This window comes from Antechinus flavipes, chromosome 3 (genome assembly GCF_016432865.1).
Source record: "Antechinus flavipes isolate AdamAnt ecotype Samford, QLD, Australia chromosome 3, AdamAnt_v2, whole genome shotgun sequence".
Taxonomy (NCBI): domain Eukaryota; kingdom Metazoa; phylum Chordata; class Mammalia; order Dasyuromorphia; family Dasyuridae; genus Antechinus; species Antechinus flavipes.
In genome coordinates, this window is record NC_067400.1 from 358,800,492 (window position 1) to 358,822,772 (window position 22,281).

At 35.2% G+C, this 22,281-nt stretch overlaps 1 protein-coding gene across 1 annotated transcript in view; it reads right to left on the bottom strand.

Moving 5' to 3' along the window:
* The window catches only part of NCKAP5 (NCK associated protein 5), a 1,106,193-nt gene that overhangs the window by 813,282 nt on the left and 270,630 nt on the right, over positions 1 to 22,281 (bottom strand). The window lies entirely within an intron of this gene.

Sequence of the window (22,281 nt, forward strand, 5' to 3'; positions counted from 1 at the left end):
GCTCTGTTAAAGTTCTCCATAGGGTAGTTAGCTTCTTCTTTCCCTGCCCACTCAGCAGAGGTCTGTTACAATATTGATTGCTTTGATACTAGAAAAAGATTACATTATAAGATGCTACTCTTTCTGATATAGCAATTGTGTATCAAGTGTATCCTTCTAACTTTGCTGCTTCAATACAATTCAATTAATTAAATTCAATATAATTAGTCAAGTATTTCTGGAAATGTATTTATTTGCTAGCACTATACTAGGCAGTATGAGGAATGGATGTGATGAAATATGAGACATAGTTCCTGCTTTTAGGACTTACCATTTTGTAAGACTTTGAGAAATTATTTATTTTGATTATTATAAACATTCAAATAAACTATAAAGGACACATGAAGAAAGATGTTATCTGCACCCAGAGAAAGAATTGTTAAATAGAAATATATATAGAATAATTTTAGATAGATAGATTCCTATTTGTGTCTAATGGTAGCCATTTCAAGGGTGTGGGAATTAGGGAATAGAAAAAAAAATTTACATGATCACTTTATTGTATATTTGAAAGGAATAGCAAGTTGTACATGGTAAATTGCAGTTTCACATGTAATCAATGTTTTGTACTGTCATTGAAATGTTTGTTTTATTCCATAAATCAAAATAAAATAATTTTTAAATCATAGATATAGAGCTAGATGGGACATTAAATGTCATCCAGTAAAATTCCCTTTGCAAAAGAAGACTAGATAGAATGAGTGATTTAGTCAAAGTTGACATAACTACTGAGAGCTTCAGGATCTGAATTCAGCACCTGTGGTTCTAAACCTAATGCCTTTCCTACAGCACAATGTTGAATACATATGATACAACAAAAAATAATATTGAATCAGTGTGTGATTTAATAATTGGCAAATGTGATGAGATATCCAAACAAGGAGAACTTAGTATGGGCTGGAGTCATTAGGCAAGCAATCCCCAGGGAAGTGAGACTTGAGGGGAGTCTTAAAGAATGGTAAGATTCTGATGGGATAAGGAAGAAAATAGATGCCATTTCCAAAAAGGAGAAATAGAAGGTCAATAAAAGTAAGGCAGTAGGAATGAACTTGAGTTTGTAATGAAGAGAAAAGGAAGTTAAGGCTGATTCAAATGTTTGAAATTTCAGAACTAGGAAGAATATCAAATATGATGACTACCACCATTTTTAACCTTCCTTTAAATTTTTTTATCTTCTTTTGACAACTGATATTCTACTTGCCATCATATTCTACCAACCAACTTGAATCATTCTGTTGTGGAGTACATTTTCTCTGATTTAACCATATGCTTGTAACTAATTTTCTAGAATTGAACTAATTTTCTAGAAATCTCTGCTACATAGTGGGCTACAAGATTATTAGACAATTATTTAAAAACTGTTGAATGCTGATTGTTAGTTTTTGGAAGTATATAGGTGCAAGAAGACATAATATGAGCTATTTTATAAAATTGGGACAGATATATAAGTAAGTGATTAACACAGAGAGATCAGGGTCATAGGTCAGTCTATATCAGAGAAGTATATTCTTAAAAAAGCTTTATTAGTAATATCCAAGATGAAAGATTCAAAATTCCACTATCTGGACAACTTCACATCTAACAATGTACTAATAGATCAAGAGGAATAAAATTAAATGAAGGCCAACAAAATCTTTGAGAGATTGGAAGATGTAAAACAATGTCTACATGAGAAAGAAAGGTTTTCTTTCTCAGAAATCTAAGTCCTAAGAAAATTGCTCCTTAGGTACCTTGGGGCCACCAGTCCATTCAATCATTTTATAATTTCAGGTCCAAAAGATATACTAACACATTTAAAGATATAAAAGCAATCTGAGAAAGCCTTTATAAGTTTCAACCTAAAATCTAGTTTGTGTAGTGAATCCAAGTTTGTAATTCTTATGTAAATGTTAAAAGTCCCATCTTGCAAAATGTGCAGCTCTTTGAGAGGGTCTTTTCCATTATTTCAGAAAAAAAAAAGTTTGGGGACAATTTCCTAAAGCTACTCTTTCTGAAATTTCTGCAGCAGAAAAAGGGCCAAAATATATAGAAATGGGACTAAGAAGTGAGGAAATAGCATATTACAATGGAAATATTATTTGTTGGAGCTCAAATTCATAGGCTTATAGGTGCATAGATTTAGAACTAAAAGTGATCTTGAGTCCAGCCCCACTCATTTTTCAGATGAGAAAACTATGGTCCACTGAAATGAAATAACTAGGCAGCTAGATGTTAGAGTGGCTAGAGCACTGGACTAGAGCACTTCAGGAAAATCCAAATTCAAATTCAACCTCAGATACTTACTATCTATAGAGACCTTAGACAAATGGTTTACACACTCTTTGTCTCTGTTTTCTTCATCTTTAAAAAAATTTTAAAAGGGCATTTTAACGAAAACTTTCTTCCAGAACCATGATGAAAATAAAATGAGATAATGTTTGTACAACACCATTTAATTTTAACTATTATTGTCCAGGGTCACACATATAATATATAAGATGCAGTGATGAGATTCAGAAAAACAGGTCTTCTGACTCCAAATCTAGCATTTCTTTCTCTATATTATGCTGCCTACAAATGCTTTGCTTACTCTTTATCTTTATTCTTTCACTTGCAATTTATTTAACCTCTGTGGATTTCCATGTTCTCATCTGTAAAATAAGTAGCACCAGATTAGGTAACTTCTAAGGTCCCACCTAGTCCCAAATTAGTGATTGCCTAACCACCAAAGAAAAAGATTTCTTTTTTTGTTCTCTCTACTGTATCTGATCATCTTTTTTCCACCAATAATATAATATAAAAATACAAGTTACCTACCCCTGTTTGTCTCAGTTTCCTCATCTCTAAAATGAACTGGAGAAGGAAAGGGAAAATTACTCCAGATCTTTGCAGTGGGGTTTCAAAGAGTTGGACACGACTGAAATAATTGAACTACCACCACTACCACCACCAACAACAAAAACAGTACTTGACTTTGCCAATATGGACTTTCCAGAAAAGGAGTAGAAACCTAACTTAATTTTAATGCAAATATTAATTACTAATTAATTACAAACATTAATATTTAATACAAATATAATTACTGCCCTGCCCTATCTATGACCCTGCAATCTATTTTTATTGTTGGTACTATTACTGGACAGCCTCTAGGTAGGTCAGCATACAATTAAAAATTGTCATCTCATCTTTTAATTTTTTTTCTTATAAGCATGCAGAGAGAAAAGGATAGGGAAAAGTAGAAAGGATATGTGGCAAAATTTTGAAATGACTTACCTAATACAATATTCTAAGGAATATTTATGCCTAGTTAATCTCTAGCATCAGTTAAATTGACACATCATATGTAACTACCTCTTATGCACAAAAATCCCAAAGTACTTTGGACAAAACAAACAAGCATGTATTTAAAAACCAGTTCAATCACCAGTGAAATAGAGTTGTCATCTCTGGTGTGCGAAAGAGCAAAGCTTTCAAAAAGTATAGTAAGACAAAATGACAGTGAATGGAAATGTTGTTCTTTTATTTTGTTTTGTTTTTCCAGCTGGAAGAACGCAAAGAAGTTCAGACAGAAAAGAATTACTAAAATGGAACATGGTAAGAAAGGGAGAGAAAAACACATTTATTAAGAACCTACTATGTGTCAAGCATAGTGCAAATAACTTTACAGATATTATCTCGTGATCGAGAATTCTAGGGTTAACAGAGGTTGGGTCCTTTTTTCATGTCTTGGTCATTGATGATATGAATGGAAATAAGTCAAGGATAAGGAAGATTCTCTTCCAGAGAATCAAAGAAGCTTTGATCTTCCCCATAGGTCAGAAATTCAAATAAAATCAATATTTATTGAACAGCTTTTATATGCAAGACATTGTACTAGCTTCTGTAGAGATACAAGGATTAGGTTAAGAATTGATTTTTTTTTTGACTAGTAGGAACTTAGATGTGACAAAGCATTCCCTATGGAACACAATCACTGAAGAATTACTCCTTCCTCTCTCTCTCTCTCTCTCTCTCTCTCTCTTCTCTCTCTCTCTCTCTCTCTCTCTTTCTCTCTTTCTCTTTCTCTCTGTCTGTCTGTCTTTCTCTTGCTCTCTTTCTCTGTCTTCCTCTCTTTCTTTCCCTGCTTTCTTTCTTTCACCTCATAAATATAACCTATGGTCATACAACCAGTATATATAAGAGCCAGAACTTAAAAATCAGGTTTTCCTTACTCAGAAAACTGCCTTCTATCCACCATGTCATAGTTTCACAGTCATAAGATACAATGGTGATTTCAAAATCCTCATAAATATCTCCCTTAAGTACTAAGGATAAGGGAAAGGCTGGCAGCCAGCAGAATATCATTCAGACCCCAGAGGCTTGTGTTAACAGATAAGAAAAAACATTTAATAACCTCATGTAGGAGACAAATTTACAATACACATGCTTCTTGAAGACAGCCTCATGCTTTTTCTTGACTTATTCATGCAAGAGCATTGATCTGCATAGATTTAATATTAGCTATTTAATATTAGCTATTGTTCTTGTTCATTTCTTTGTGTTTTCCCAACCTAACCCTAATGGTTGCCACAGTGGTTTACACAAAATATTCTCAATAAATATATCTGACTCATTAGAATATGCTCAGTACAACACATCTAAATCCCTGTGAAGTATTTAAGAATTCTCTTTTCGGCTACTTTGTAAATGGTCACTTTGGTGGCATTCAGTGGAAGCACATATTTTCTTAAATAAGATTTTTCATCTTCCAGGCTGCTGCCAAGTCTTTGGATTTCATTTAGTTTTTCTCATAGGAATTTTGTACTTGTTTGCAGGGGCAAAATAGCTCCTGATTTGGGGAGGGAGACCCTATTACTTCTTATTCACTAGCTTCCTTCATTGTAATTCAAAAACCAGTGAATATGCTGGCTGTTCACTGCTACCTTTCAGTGGTAATGAAAATACCAAGCCAGACCTCAAATTTCAGTGTGCTCTATGGACGGTGGCAGATGCCAGCTTCTGTCGGCATGCAGAAAGGGGGATGCATGCTGATAATATTCATGCAGCATGCCAATCACAAATATTTACTTTTTCCCCCCACAGAAATGCCAGGGGACACTAGTGTTTCTGTTTGAACAGTGCTGTGAAGCAAGATTCCCTGAACAAGCATGAAAAGCTTTGCATAAATAAACTCTTTTATGATTAACTCTGTCATACATCATGCCATAGAGGCTTTAAAAAGAATAATGTTTTGGAGGTAAAATATACCAAGCTATTTAAATGTAACTCTAGCTCCAAATACAGGTCTGTATTTCCCCAATTGTAAAAACATCCCTGAACTGATTTGATCTTTGGTGGAATGTACTTATTAGCCAACGATAGCCTTTGGGAATATTTGAAGTCTTTCCAAAGATTTCAACGAGTAGTGGGTCTCTCTCTCTCTCTCTCTCTCTCTCTCTCTCTCTCTCTCTGTGTGTGTGTGTGTGTGTCTCTGTCTCTCTCTCTCCTCCCCCCATTCTATCTTTCCCTCTCTCCTCCCTCCCTCCCTCTTCCTCTCTCCTTCCCTCTCATTACTACTGACTAAATTAAAAGGCAGAACCTTGACTTTAGCACTTTTGATTTACTATTGAGAGTTCAGATGATTGATGCACATCCAGGCAAATGAATCAAAAGTATCTTCATCTTGAAGCCTGGGGACTAGTCTCATTGCTTTTAATCTTGTTACCATTTTTGCTGAATGTTTTGTAACAGACAAGAGTATAGAGTTCCTTTTATTCAAAAGTCTCTAAATCAAAGATTGCATCAACAGAAATTCTGAGCCAGAAGCTCAAAGGCAATATTAATACAAAATCCAGGGGCAGTCTACTGGACATTTGACAGAACTTCAACCAAGAAAATAATCTTTCATAATTTTAATGGTAAAGGCGGGGTAGAGGGAGAGAGGGGCTTAAATCTCTCAAATGGAAAGGGCACTCATAATTGAATCTCCTTCTTTGGTTTCTTATTACAGATGCTACCAGATAGAATTATATCCAATTAATGGTTGTATTTGGATAGATTTCTACATTCAGAGCTTGAAAGTAAGGTTAATGATGCTAGAAAAAGATGGAGGAAATGCTAACATCAGTTTGACTTTTAAGGAGCCCGGGTATATATAAGCTTCAAGTTATATCCTATTCATACAGGATGTCTTTGTCAATGTGATCTAGGTTGTTCTGCTATTTTCATAGCTCATACTGGGACCTGCAGACTTTCTACATTCCTCAAGTGAGCTGATCTGGACAATCTGTTCACTAGCTACCTCGCATGAACTCTATAAGTTCTGACCTAGGTTTGAGGACATCAGCTTGTCCACGATTAGGCATTCCAGCACACTGTGCCTGGATGCAACCATTATCTGGTTAGGAGGTTCTACACATTAAGATCAACTGAACTGCAGATTCTCATGACTTGGCTCCCAGGCTATAATTCTTTCTCCTACTTCACTATCTTAACTGTGCTCAATGATTTTAAGAGCCAAAAGAGGTCTTCAGATGGAAAAGTTCAAGTACTGTCCTCAGTCATTACAAAAAGGAACAACCTTTGTGGAGACATGACCTGGTGACTGTCTGTACAAGTGATGCAATACTGTATGTTTAGCATTTGTGACTAAAATGTGGAAGACACAGAAAAGAAAATTCTTGCTAATAAAGTCCTTGATACTGTCAAATAGTTCAAGATCAGAAACAAATATCATTTAAAAAATGGAAATGACATTAAAGAAATTGTGTAATTATCTGCCTTACTACTTCACAGCAGAACCAGGAGACCTTCCCATCTGACCTGCAGTCAAAACCTCTGTCATGTATTTCTTCCCCTTATTAGAATAAGGTTTTCTAGAGAGCAAAGGCTGTTTTAATTTTCTATTTATATCCCTAGTGCTTAGCATAATTTTTTTACATAATTAATAAGCACAAAATAAATACTTTTCCTTTCATTCATTAAATGGTTTGCCCACAGTTACAGAAATAATGAATGCAGAGTTAGGATCTGAACACAGTCAAGTCAAGCATCTATTAAATACTTAATATGTACAAGGCATTGTGCTAAGTACTAGGATTGCAAATTGGAGCAAAAAAAAAGGGGGGGGGAAGACAGCACATAGAAAGGAGTTGAAAAGGGTGGGAAGAAAGTATCTATATACACAACAGCACTGTGATAAAATCCTGAAAGCCAAAAGTAGAGAGGAATAAAGGATGGTGGTCATGGATCCTTCCTCAAAATAGAAATTCTGAGCAGAATTCATGCAAATGTTATGACTACAAAACCAGTAACAATGGTCAATGCCTTTATAGTTCTCAGAACATTCTCAGAAAAAAGTTGGTAACTTGAATTTACATAATATATACCTTTGCTCAAGTCATTCTATATACCCAAAATACCCTTCCCTTCCATCTAACTTATACACATTCTGCTAGTCCAAAGTTAAGATTTACCATCATGAAATTTTTCACTGTACACATTTTGGTATTGGTTCTGAACTGTTTGGTATAATTTTTGACTTTTACATGTGTATATATGAATGTTTCATGTGGGTATCTCTCTGTGTCTATCCGTGTGTGTGTCTCTGACTTTCTTTCACATTCCTTCTTCCTTCCCTCGCTCTTCCTTTTCCTCTTCCTTTCCCTCTCTTATCTTCCTCTCTTTCTGTCTGTTTCTCTCTGCTTTTGTCAATTTTTTTCTCTGTCTTTCTCTCAGAAACTAAGTAGCACAGTGGATAGGGTACTGAGTATAAAGTCAAGAAAACTTCAGTTCAGATCTAGCCTGAGATATTTATTAATATTTAATAGTTGTGTAAACCTGGTCAATTCCTCCAACTTCTTTCTCCCTCAGTATCTTCAATTTTAAATTTTAAAATTGTAATGAAAGCCCTACCTCACAAAGTTGTTGGGAAGATCAAGTAAAATAATTTGTAGTGCTTAGCATACAGCGTAGCACATGGACCATAGCACACAAGGTCCTTCTCTCCTCCACTATCTCCCAAAGTCTAAGTTCATATTAATTGCTTCTATGCCACTCTCCTTCCATCTTATCAATGGCCATTCCATTTTCCTTTTTGCCTTAAATCTTTCCCAGCAACAGGAGCTTTTCCAATGAATCCTATCTTCTCATTTTGTGTCCAAAATATTTAAACTTAAACTTTAATATTTGACCTTCCAGTGAATAGTTTGAATTAATTTCTTTAAGTATTGAGACATCTCTCTCTCTCTCTTTCTCTCTCTCTGTCTCTCTCTTTGTCTCTCTCTCTGTCTCTGTGTGCGTCTCTCTTTCTCTCTGTGTGTGTGTCTCTCTGTCTTTCTCTGTGTGTGTGTCTCTCTCTGTCTCTCTCTTTGTGTGTGTGTCTCTCTCTGTCTCTTTTTCTCTCTGTCTCTCTTTCACAAACACACAGATTAGTAGGAATTTGGGACCTTTGGTAGTGAAGGGGTTATCTTGAATTTTAAGTAGAAATTAGTCTATATGTCTACTCCCCTAAAAATGCAGCTCATAAACTACTACCAATGACCTTCCCTTTAAAAGTCAGGCAATAACAAGTAAACTCAAAGCAAAAACATTTACCAAGATGAGATAAGAAAAGCAACTACAAAATATTCCCCTAATAAACTTGGCCTATACAAAGCATCTATGGGAAGGTTGGGCAAACTTTTATAGTATACTATTTGTTAAGAACACACATAGGGAAAAATGTAAGATCAACATATCTCACAAATCTGGAGCTAGTAGGTCCTGGAATCCTTTATTTTCTCATGGATACTATTCCTTCTTGGGCAAAGTATCTCTGCTTCACATGTTGTTCAGTTAGGCTCCCAGGGTCTGATTCACTAATCAGGTATCAATTGCCAGGACCAATTCTCTCTTGATGAACATAGTGAACTCTTCTCTTCTGCCAGGGATTATAATGCTTAATGCTTCAATTCTGCATTTCTATGTCTGTGTCTTTCTGTGTCTCTATCTATCTGTGTCTCTGATGATCTATACAATGACTCTGCTCTCTGGTAGATATGGTGTCCTGAGAAATTATACTGAAAAATACCATTGCCAGTGGGGGAAAGAGGTTGGTATTTCACTCCCATCATTTTATAAGGATGCAAGAAGTCACACTCAACATAGCTCTTCAAACCATTACACTTTCAATTATCACCACAATTATTTTTCAAAAAGTTTCCCAGGGTAATGGCCAGTTATTTCAATTATGAATGCCTTCATAATTCTTTGAGGGAAGACAGGGTGTAACACACATATACATATATATGCAATATATATATATATATTTTTTTAAAACTTTGTTACCACATAAATACTTTTGTATTTATTTTAAATAGATTTTATCTTCTGTGATTACAATAGCAGAGTGTGAGGGGGAAATCTTTACTGTAAAACATAGTGTGATATATGTGCATGTTCTGTGTGTATATTGAGAATCTCCTTGGTATAGGTTATATAGTCATTATTGTAGTAAGAAAAACATGGGTTTAAAGCTCATCCTTGACATATGTTGTGTCACCCCAGGCAAGGTAATTAATGTCTCAGTGTCTTAGGCAATCAACTAAGAAGCTATATTGTGTAAATTTTCCATCTGCAAGAGTAAAGGTAATTTCATCATCAGGGCATTCCTACACTAATGAAATCATATTCTTGGAAAAAGAATAAAGTATGTTCATTTTTCTGTATCTGTGTGTGTGTGTGTAAGAGAGAGAGAGAGAGAGAGAGAGAGAGAGAGAGAGAGAGAGAGAGAGAGAGAGAGAGAGAGAGAAAGAAGGAGGGAAGAAGAGACAGAAAGACAAATAGAGATAGTGCTCAGTGAAGATCATCCACATCTCTACTTAAAAACAAAGAACAAGCCTTCCAAGTACCACAGACACTCAAGAACTGCTGGGATTTCAGGAAGGAAGCAGTTTTGTAGAGAATGACTTCTTTAGTACAATCAAAGGACATTGTTTTGTATATAGATTGTATCTCCTAGCTTCCTCCCATGCCCCATCCCCGTTGGCCATGACAATTGCAAGAAGTAGTAGAACTAATCATCCAGTAGTGGACACTGCATCCAAGAAGGAGTAGAAACATAATCTACAGAAGTACACTGGCTGATAGGGGAAACACCTTCAAGAGAGAGGTAGTGACACAGAAAAACATATATGTGTGCATACACTATATATATGTTTCTATGCTTTCTTTCACCAGCACTTCAAGAGTAGCAAGTTTTATTCTATTGAAATTTTCTATAATTCTTAAACTGTTCTAAGTATATTGTAATAGAGTCACAGTACAATATTCTTCCTTAGACAAGATCGTTAAGTTCTACTTGAATCCAATTAATTTTTTAAAGAATAAACTTGTTTAAGACAAATGGACAAATAGCATATTGTTTGGAAATGTCTTTTCTCTTACATCAGGTTTTGTAATTCTTTGAAAGAAGAAAATATGTCACTTTTGTACAAATGCACAACACTAACAAATGGAAGGGTGGGCTATCATTCAATGGAGGTCTTCAAATAAAAACTGCATAATCACTTAATCTTTAAATGGGGATTCTTTTCTTGAAGGTTTTAGACTAAATGGCTACTGGGGGATCTTTCAACTTTAAAATTCTCTGATGTAATTATCCTGAAATCCCATACTGTGTTTTCCACTTGGTCACATCTGAATTATCTTTGAGTTCTTCCCTTCCTTTGCTCCCTTTCACTGCTATTTCCACTTCTGCTCTCAAATTAACCATTAGGTAATGCCATTGGATACAGTGATTTGAAAACTGGGTGTGAAGGAGAGTACTGAAGCTAACCCAAATATTAACTTGATATTTTCCACATTCTACCCTGGGGAGGAGTGAAAACAAGAAGGTATAAATAACTTATGTTAGAATAAGCTTCTGGGAAAGAAGGGTTAGGATGTGGAATCCTGCATCAGATGAAATTTTAAAAGGAACTTCCAATACGAGTTGTCAACTCCTAAAAATGAAAGCTATTCCAGATGATGGACTGTTTCCATTGATCATGGTGCACATGCAGTACTGGGCCAGCGAGAAGTCAGATCAGAATTTGGATACAAAGCATTTGCCAAGTAAGATTAAGCACAAAGGCCCACCAGAGCATTATATTAGAAGATTAATTCACTAATCAGGCTACTTTACATGCACAATAATTTTGTCCTTCAAAGAAGAAGGAAAGAGACACAGTCTGGTAAGAAAAAGTTAAAAAGAAAATAAGTGCAAAAAATGAAAATTATTTTATTATATAGTCATTTAATTTCATTGATATAGATTTCCTTCATAACATTTATGATTAACACTATTACAAATTACATTCACTCTAATGACCTTATCCATACACACACACACACACACACACACACACACACACACACACACACCTACTTTTAGCATCATATAACCACTTGTTTTTAGCACTCCCCAAGTTTACTCTGTTTTCTCCAGATTCTGATTTAAAGATTTGTAGCAGTTCCTTCTCTGCATTCTATCCTGCTGTAGTAACTTTATCATGTAAAATTCTTACCTTGCCTCCAAATACAATTCAGATACATTTGAAATTGAGGAAAATATGAGATATACACACATACACAATGTATAGACTGGAAAAATTGACAGAAAATATAATTATAAAATAGACTAAAGCAGAGTAAACAGAATGAATGTACAGTCTCAGAAAAGACCAAGTAATATGTATAAAGAGAGAGAATGCCAGAGGGCAACCTGAAGGCTTTTATACTAACAACAAACAAATAAACAGTTGTAATCATCAAATGTAGAAAGTTATATTGTTTTTATTGTCCTTAAAGGATATGTATTATCTCTTAGATTCCTGCCCTGTCACTCTAGAACACAAAAGAAGCAGAAAAAAGAAATGCAAAAAGGATTTTCTTTTAGCTTATGAGTTCAAAATATTGAATGCTGATGAAGTTAATAGCAATTTATATAATAACATCAATGTTGTAATGACATACTACTTCGAAAATTGATCAATAATCAATCATGACTCCAAGGACTGATTATTATGCAGACAACCTCCCTACCTCTCAGCAAAAGAGGTGGTATACTCAAGATAAAGAATAAGACATATTTCTGGACACAATGTGGATATTTTTGTTTTGCTTAACTGTATATTTGTTAAAACAGTTTTCTGGTTTTTTTTAATAGATAGTAAAAGAGAACATAAATGTTTCTCATTGAAAAAACAATTTAAGATGTAGTTTATAGGAGCTATATAAGGTTTACAAAAAAGGGCAATAGGTTGTGGCAAATAGGCTTACATATATTCAATTTATATCTACCCCATCTTTTCAATCTTTCCTCTTACTACTCTCCTATTTCATTGATCTGTTGTTTGCATATTGGTATTATCATTGACCACCACATGTGTTATACTTTCCTGCCTTCATACTAGCGTAGGTTGTTTTCCCCTCTCCTCAATCAACCACAGAATTAGGATTATATAGTCATAAGATTAGAATTTAGAGCTGGAAGAAATCCAGTCCCCACATTTTACAGAAGCAGATACTGAGCCACAGAGAGTTTGAAGTAGCTTGCCCAAGGACATAGAGGTAGTAAATTGCAGAGTTTTGATGTAAAATGCAGTCCTCTGATTCTTTGCTGAACTCTTTCCATTGCAAAACTTTATAATCAAGTTCTTTAAATTCTTGAGTCCTCTTATCCTGACATGTCCCACCTACTTTTCTTCTCTAGATTAAATATTTAAAAATAATAGTCCACATCCTGTTATTGTACTATGCCCAAAGCTGTTTTTTTCTAGATTTTAAACATTCTAAATGAAGGCATATATGCTCTTGTATGACCTAAATTACTTAGCAGAGTATAGAGCATACTGATCACCAACTAAAATATTTGTTGTTGATCTGTTCATTGATCAAGTAGGTGGTATGGGAAGTTGTGGGGAAAGTAGAGTTTTATTTTTGAAGGAAAAAAAATTGTGAATTTTCTCTATAGCCATTTAGACCTGATGAAAGTAGGCCTTCCTGCTCCTTCATTGCAGTTCTGGTTGCCAAAATGTGCTTTATATAGAAGCTGATGGGGATAAATGTTATCTTAATTCTAAGCAAATCCACGTGTGGGAAGGCTCATTTAGAACCCTATGGAAATGAGTGGGAAAAGTAGGGCAGTTAAGAATAATAATGAAGGAACTGGAGAGAAGAGACTGATCCAAAGCTGAAAAGAAAAACTGATGTTTTGTTTTTTTAAAGAGCAACTTTGTAATAGAATGTAGAGAAAAGTTGGATATCCAATAATCTCATTAAAAATCCACCCAAAATGAGTAAAAAATAGATGTCTGGCTTAAAGCACATTACTGCCCATGGTGTTGCTAGTTTGTCCGAATTTAATTGGCTCTAAAAAAAAATTGGCTTGCTGAAGAGAAACTATATGAATCCCTCTCCTTTCTTTCCTTTACTAACTCAAGCCAGAAAAAGCAACACATTGAAGGTCACCAGTCCACATTCTGACTGCTCATGCTCCAGAAGGGCAAGCCTGTCTCTTTTTGAAGCTGAGACCAAAAAAAGTTGCTACCTTCCTCTGAGACCTCTTTGTTAAACTGTAATGCTGGAGAAACTGAGCACGGGAACTGTGGCAGAACAAAACCAAATAGTGAAAGCCAATATGCTAGGCTAGAGTAGGCAGCCACTAAAAGTGAAAGTCCTTTCTTCTCCCACCCCCACCCCAGCCCTAATTCACAATTAGATTATTTTGCATGTGATCCTTTAAGTAATAGGAAGCTCTGGAGTTTATTGAAGATATAAGTCTGACTGTCCTCACTATCCCCTCATAAATTTTGGAAATTCAGGAAAGTTACTATACTGTCTGAAATTCCATTATTAGAGACTGTCTTTTTGGAGGAGAGGGAGAAAAGAAGAGAGCATATATTCTGGGGTCTTCTGTTGAAATTAAAATACTTCACAGAATTAACAAAAATCTGACATTAGTTACCTCAGTCTAGATTAATCTTTTATTAGGTTCCACTAATAGAGAACATTTGGCAAGGCTCTGAAGGGGTATACTATGAGAAGGGGTATAAAGAGAAAGGGAAGAAAAGTGAAGGGTGAGACGGAATCAATGTGAGGGATGTTTCCCTAGAAATCAGGTTTCAAGTGGAGCCTAGGTAGAAGGGTATTTATGCCCTGTCAGTTGCTGCAGGATTTTGTGCCTTTTTTGTTCTTAAGGTTTCATTTATTCTTACACATGCCTTTCACTCTTTCAGAAATAAAGGACTTTATCCTTCATTCCTTATATTCTGTGGCAAGAATATCTTCTCCATTCATATAGAACAATCCAAATGAGGGTTCTAAACATTCAGGGGTCAGGAGAGAGGACCTAAACAAAATTGTAGCTACTCCTTTGGAGATTCAGTTAGAGACCCCAATTACAGAAGAATGTGTGCTCCTTGATTCAACTATGGGACACAATAAGGTTACTCTGAGTTCATCAGTAAGGAGAGAGAAGCTCTTGTGAAAACTTTCTCTTTCTATTGTTCTTTTCAGTTTCTCAAACTTTAAATAAGTATCATTTTCCATCTTTATTAGTATTTTATATATTTCAAAAATGATTCCACATATATTTGATTGACTACTCAAAACCAAAACAAAACAAAAACATCCTGTTAAGCATTTAAACTTTAATAAGTTTAATTGTTCAGTTGTGCCCAATTCTTCTTGACCATGGGTTGTTCTTAGCAAAAATAGTGAATGGTTTGCCATTTCTTTCTCCAGTTCATTTTACAGATAAAGAACTAAAGTAAACAGGATTAAGTGACTTGCCCAGGGTGACACAGCTAGTAGATATCATTTACACAGTATATTGTTCATCCAAACTGATCTATTTGTCAATCCTCACACCTGACATTCACTCTACCCTGTCTTTTCTGTGCCTTTGCATTCTCTAATTGGAAATGAACTACCTTACTCACCTTTGCCCCTTATAATTCCTAGGGTACTTTACAATTCTACTCAAATGCCATCTCCTAATCAAGCTTGTATCTCTAGCATCCTTTTCAAAATTACCTTGAATTTCTTCATTCTATATTTTACAAACTTTCTTCAGATACTCCTTTAAACATTGTCTTTTCTCATAGAATGTAAGCTGTTTGAGGGCAGGAACTGTTGAATTTATTTCTTAATAGTCTCAGCATATAATCAAGGCTTCAAAAACATTTTTTTACTTGCAACCCTTTTTTTGCCAGAGAAATTTTTATGTGACCCTATGTGTATAGTTATAAGAATATTTATATAAATCAAACATTTATTTGTAATAAATCATATTTTTTGCAACCCCCACATTGAGATCCCATATGTAACCACATATTTGTGGTTCACATATGAGAACCACAGTTTAAGAAGCTGGGGACTATCCCAGTGCCTAGAACACTTAACTGATGATTGAAAGAGGCAGCATGGCATAATGAAGAGAATTTACTCTGAATTCAAAGCCCATTTCTATTACTTATGAGTTTGTGACATTGACCAAAGTTGTTTTATGTCCTCTACCTTGGTTTCCTCACATGTCACATGAAGGGGTTGAATTGGATAGCCCATAGTATACCTGGCAACTTGATGATCCCAATTCTCTTGACACTTATAGCACAGTCTTTCTATTATTGCCTCCTATAAAGTTGTAAAACCCATGAGATATGATCCAAACTAGTCAGTCTGGAGAGTATGTGCTGGCTGTTGATGAAGGTTTAGAAAAACCAAAGTGGTTTCTTCCTAAGAGGAAGGAAATAAAGCTTGTTGGTTTAATTGCATGAGCAGGGGGAAAGATTGGCTCTTCTTCAGGCCTTCCATCTCTCCAGTTTATATAAACTTGAGGCCATCCATAACCTATGTATTTTCTGGGCAAAGATAATGGAAATATTCTTTTCAAAGAGTTCATAGAGTTTATTTGCCAGGTTTTCAAGGTCTTTTTGAAATGAGAAAGGTTTTCCATCTGGCTTTACACAAATCATAGCACCCCTGGAGTCACTGAATGTGCATTACATACCAAAAACATTGACTCAGTCTGGTGGAAGGAACACTTGGCTGGAACTCAGAAGACTTGAGTCACTGGGCTGCCTTTACTGTCAGCTATAAGATCTTGGATAAGTCAAATAACCTTTATTTTCCCTTTTCTTATTTTGAGAGGACAATAATAAACCCTGTGCTCCTCCCTCACAAAATGTGATGAAAGTAAGTAGAGATAGCAGCTTTGAGAGTACAACCTAAGATGGTAGATATTCTCTTCACCAAGTACAAGGAACTATCAGAGAATGGTCAGTCTCCATCTCTTACCAGTATGGGTTTTTACTCTTGCTTTTTCTTTCTGTTCTAATTCTTCTAATAACTCTATAAGAGTCAGATAACCCAAAGGGCCCTGCTCCTACTGACATGACTGCAGCCTTGTTTAACCAATTTCCTTATATCTACTGATATCTCTCACTTGGCCCCACCTTGCTACTCCCTCGAACCCATTTGAAGTCACTTGACTTATATTTTTATGTCCTTCCCCCCTTTATGTAGTTTTTAAAAATCAGCTTTTAAAGAGGTTTATTGGAGATGACCTGAAATGATCCATAAAAAGAGTGCTAACTTCCAAGTAGGAAGATCTCAGTTCATATTTAGATTCTACCATTTTGTACCTTTGTGATTATGGTCAAATCATTTAATCTCCATGGGATGTCAATTTTTTCTTCAGTCAAATGAGGTGTTTGAGTGTAATGACAGATAAAGTCTCTTCAAACTCTAAATTTCGGCATACCTTTCATTTATGGGCTCCATATGAGGTTGCTAAACAATGATTCAATCATTTAGTTATAAAAAGAAAGTATCATCTCTAAGGCTCATCTCCTTTATGTTAAAGTATGGGCTCTTTCCAAAGCGGGAAATTATTTCAACTTTGTATCCTCAGTACCCAGAACAATATTTGCATGGCATGTAAATACAAGGATTTATTGAATTAAACTGAATTCACACTGAAAGACAGTTCAATTCAATTCAATCCAATAAATATTAATTAAGCAATTAGTATGTGCCAGGGGCAGCTAGGTGACAGTGAATAGAGTATTAGACTTGGAATCAGGACAAGTCATTGTATTGAGTTCAAGTACAGCCTCAGACACTTACTATGTTATCCTTGGCAAGTCACTTAACCCCATTAACCTCAGTTTTCTCATCTATAAAATGAACTGAAGAGAAAGAAATGGGAAAGTACTCCAGTATTTTTGTTAAGAAAACCCCAAATGGCGTCACTAAGAGTTGGACATGACTGAACAACAACAAGAAACATGTGCCAAGAACTGTACTAAGTTGATACAGTTGATAAAAAGAAAGTCCCTGCCTGCAAGAGACTTATAATCTAATAAAGGGGACGGCACACATAAGGAAGTGGAAAAAAATGTGTTGAGGGTGGTGAGGTAGAGAATAAGGGTTCTCTTGTTCTATGGAGTTGATACTGGGCAGAAGAGCAGATCCAAAGTGGAATAAAGCTGAGAGTCTAGTTTCCTCCTTCTATAAAAGAAGACTGTGAGAAGTTTGGTGTTCTGCTCTCCAGCCCCCCAAAAAGAGTGGAGAAGAGGCTGAGGTCTTACCAATCAAGGCTTGAGTTAGGAGCATAGTGAGGAAACTAGAAGTGATGAGCTTATTCTGAGAGGGTATCCTATTCCCAGAGTTGGAAACAGGCAGAGAAACAGATGCAAAGGAGAATATGTAATAAGATTTAACAAATGGAAGTGCTCTGGGGAAAAGTATGCATATGTATATATGTATGTATGTATATATTTTAAATATATAGAGATGTACATACTAAATATGTTTATATTTAAAACAGTATATAAATATGAGCTTATAAAGATAGATCCTTTACCTTCTTCACTGGCATTCTATTATTTGAAGACAATTTTAGATGTGGATTTGTCTACATTCATATAAGATGACAAAATGACTTCTTGAAAATAATATCTATGCAGTCTTTTTTTGTGAGTGTAATTAGAAACTTATTCATTCATTCATCAAATATTTATTGAATTATTGCTACATTTAAAGTACTTCAGTAGGAGTTATGAAGGATACAAAAACCAATATAGGGCTAGATGGGACATAAATTTTCTGGCCCAATTTTCTCATGTTATAGACAAGGAAATAGTAGCCCATCCTAAAACACTTATTATCTGTACAATCCTGGGTAGGGAATATACAACATAGCCTTTGTGCTTCTGTTTTCTCATCTACAAAATGTTATTAGGTTGGGGGTGGATTCAAAGACTTCTAGTTTTACTCAACTTTAAAACCTATATATCTATGAAGTGACTTACCATAGTTTATAGTGAGTCACTGGTAGAACCAAGCCTGGCAGAAATAGATTATAGGGACCTTTGAGGTTATCTAAATCAAAGCAGCTGATGGCACATTGGATAGGAAGTTAGACATGGAGTCAGGAAGACCTTAAATTGAATCTAGCCTATAACTTACTACTTATAGGATACTAGGCAATCACTAACTTCTCTTACTTTCAGTTTCCTCTTCTGTAAAAACAGATGAGCAGTTATCTAGGTGGCACACTGGATAGAGCATCAGACCTAGAGCCAAGAAGACTTCTTTTCTTAAATTCAAATCTGGCCTCAGATATTTACTAGCTAGACCCTGGACGAGTCACTTAACCCTATTTACCTCAGTCTCCTCATCTGTAAAATGAGCTGAAGAAAAAAATTCCAAACCCCTCCATTATTCTTGCTAAGAAAACTCCAAAGGGGGAAATAGAGTTAGAAAAGGGGGAAATAGAGTTAGACATGACCGAATAGCAATTAGATGAACACTTACTTCCCAGGGATATGGTAAGTATCAAATATGTGAAGTGTTCTGCAAACATGAAAGCACTAAATAAATTATAACTATTACTATTTTTAACCTCTTCATTTTGCAGAAAAAGAAACTAATTAATTGACTTAATCATAGTCACATAGATGATAAGAGGCAGAGGCAAGGTTGCACTTAGCTCCTGTGATTCAATTCAATACTATTTTTGTTACACCACACTTTGTTCCTGGAAATTTCTAGAACAATGCTTTTCTCATATTAATCTAAAGAAGACATAATCTCTGTATTTAGATTTACTTTTAGTAAGAGAAAGAAAACTATTCATATCATTCTGGTAAAAAAAAAATTAGTTTGTGATAAATGCCATAAGAAGCTCTGAACTAAGTCTTGTCTATCATTTATTAAACTTTCTTGAGATCAATAAAGAAAGATTTCAAAAAGTGGAGATAGAAGCAAAATTGGAGGGGAAAAAATATGAACAAAGAGAAAGAATTTTAAAAGTGCAATGTATGTTCAGGGAACAACAAATAACCAAGAATAAGTGGAATGTAGGTTGATGTAAACCTATAATGGGAAATATTATAAATCAGATTATGGAAATGATTAAATGCTAATCTAAGAAATTTGGATTTAATTTGATAATCACTAAGGAAGTCATTGAAAAGATTCTGAATCAGGCAGTTACATGATCAGAGAGGTATCACTCCTTAATGCCCTTATTATTGTAGAGAATTCTTTAATGTAATAGCATTCTCTAAGAATCTTAGTGTTAACATTTTTATACTGGCTTTACTATATTAACTAAGAGCTGTAGTATCTGCCCTCTGGGGACCCAACTTGGCAATAAATGCTGTTGCTTTTGCAACTTGCTATTTTCTGTAGTTTCTAGAGTCCCCAAGTTGGGGTGCCAAAATATACCATCCAGACTAGCTCTCTGCCCAAGTAGGAAGAGTGATAAAGCAAGGACCCACATGTATACTTCATTTCAAGTTCTCTCCATCTTAAATACTTTAGTACAATTATATCACCACAGCACACTGACCATGTGCTAACTATAAGCACCCTGCTTTAATATATAAATACCTCTTTACTACAAGTATCTCTGCTTCAAGTAGAACACAGGTTGCCATGCCACCCTGACTTCTTAGGAAGGTTGAGACAACCCCAAAGGGAGATGAAAACCAAACCAGACATTGTCACCAGGTTCCTTCTGGGCTGAAGTGTCTTATACCTCACCCAGTTCCCCCACTGTCTGTGGCTCTCTACATCTGCTAATCAAAAAACTGGGTAAATATATTTTTTTGTCTTCATTTATTTTTTAAATATAGCTCTTCAAAAACAGGCTTTTAAAAAAAAAGCCTATTCTATTTTAAGTGGGGCTACTTTTGACACATTTAAGTCTAAATCATTCTGGCTTTTAGTGAATGGCTAATAATACCCTTAGCCCAAGCCCTAGAGACTCATGTTTAGATTGTTTTCTGTTCCATCCAGAAACTCTGAAGATCTTTCCTTCCCAATTTGATAACTTTGTGATGGTAATTTGTACCATCTTTAGTTTCAGTTCTTATCTAGCCCTTTAGTCATTGAATGAATGTGGCCTCAGACAAACAGACCCAGGAAAGACCTTACTTTAGAAAGACCAATGCATCTTGGACCATTATTGGCCTTGACTTTTGTCTTGCCATTAGACTCTGATGACTCTGGAGTAGTAGAGAGAGCTAGGCTGATGACCTTCTATAGATCTGTCTCATTCAAATCCAATTCACATACAAGTCAATTGTTCCTCTTCAGACAGAAGGGTGAACAAAAACAAATTGAATAAAAGAATGTAAAGTTAAAGATGATTAAAAAGTAAAGATTTGAGAATCATATGGAGGGGAGATAGAAGAAATCGCATGAATAAGTACGATGAGAAAAAAATGTATGGAGAAGACAAAACCTTGAGAAATGTCTATATTTTAAAGAAACAACATAGGGGAGTCAATGAATGAAATGAGGTAAAATAAGTAAGAATATTAGAAGGGTGCAGTGTCTCCAAATTCAAAAAATGAAAATGTTTTAATCCTGCTTGGTTAAGGAAAATGAAGAAAATGAAGACTCCTTGAAAACTAGTACTTGGTGATGTGGTACAAGCTTTGTAAGGAACTTTGTAGGTGAACTCTAACCAAGTCAATCCTGTTTCCATTGTCAGGAAAGATGTGAATTTAGATGGCTACATTATTAACCTTCTTAGACACAAAGGGATGCCAGATTCCTGAGACTGTCTTACCAGCATGACTTAGGCTTATTCAATTCACCAAATCAGATAAGGGGCTCTTCTTCCTTGAGCAGATACACTAGACACATATATTTGGAACCAAAGCAACCTCCTTATCCTAAACTAGCTTTTCTGTTTCCTCTAGTCCCAGTTTGTAGTTGCTGATGTAGACATAATTTGCATGTGAGTTTGTTCTGGACTAGGATCCTCCCAAGCCCCTCCCTGATTCTCTAGATCCTGTCTTTAACCTCTTCCCTCTGACCTTTAGAGATTCCATTTATTCACACCACTGCTTAATCATTTTTATTAGCCCATGATACTTTTCACCACAATATAGGACCCTTGTGACTATGATAACACCTTTATGTGAATTTTTCACATTCCAAACTGCTCTCAAAGAACCTAGTACTTCATCACTTGGTGCTAAGCAAATTAATCATAACCTTTGACAGGGCAGCTTTATTAGATTGGTATGAGTGGAGGCTTATTTCCTTAAAGAGTTAAAAAGTAAGTGGATAACTCATAGCTAGGGAGAGCCAATATAACAAAGATGATAATTCTAAATTAATTTATTTATTCAGTGCTGTATCAATCAAACTATTAAAAATTATTTTATAGACAGAGAAAATAACCACAAAATTTCACTGGAAAAACAAAAGATCAAGAATATCAAGGCAATTAATGAAAACAAAAATAGAAAGTAAAATGATCTAGCAATATCTGGTCTTGAACTATATTATAAAGCAGTAATCATCCAAACCATTTGGTACTGGCTAATAAATAGAGTGGTGGAGCTGTAGAATAGATTGGGTATATAAGACACAGAATAGTCAATGACCAAAATAAGTTTTTTAAAAAGCTTTTTATTTTCAAAACATATGCATGGATAATTTTTCAACACTGACCCTCACATAGACTTGTGTTTCAGATTTTCCCCTCCTTCGCCCATCCTGCCCACTAGATAATAAGCAATCCAATATGTAATATATGTTAAAATATATGTTAAATCCAATATGTGTAAACATATTTATACAATTATCTTGCTGCACAAGAAAAATCAGATCAAAAGGAAAAGAAAATTAGTAAGAAAATAAAATGCAAGCAGACAATAAAAAGAGTGAATGTGATCCACATTCAGTTCCCATAGTCCTCTTTCTGGGTGTAGATGGCTCCTTTCATCACAAGAT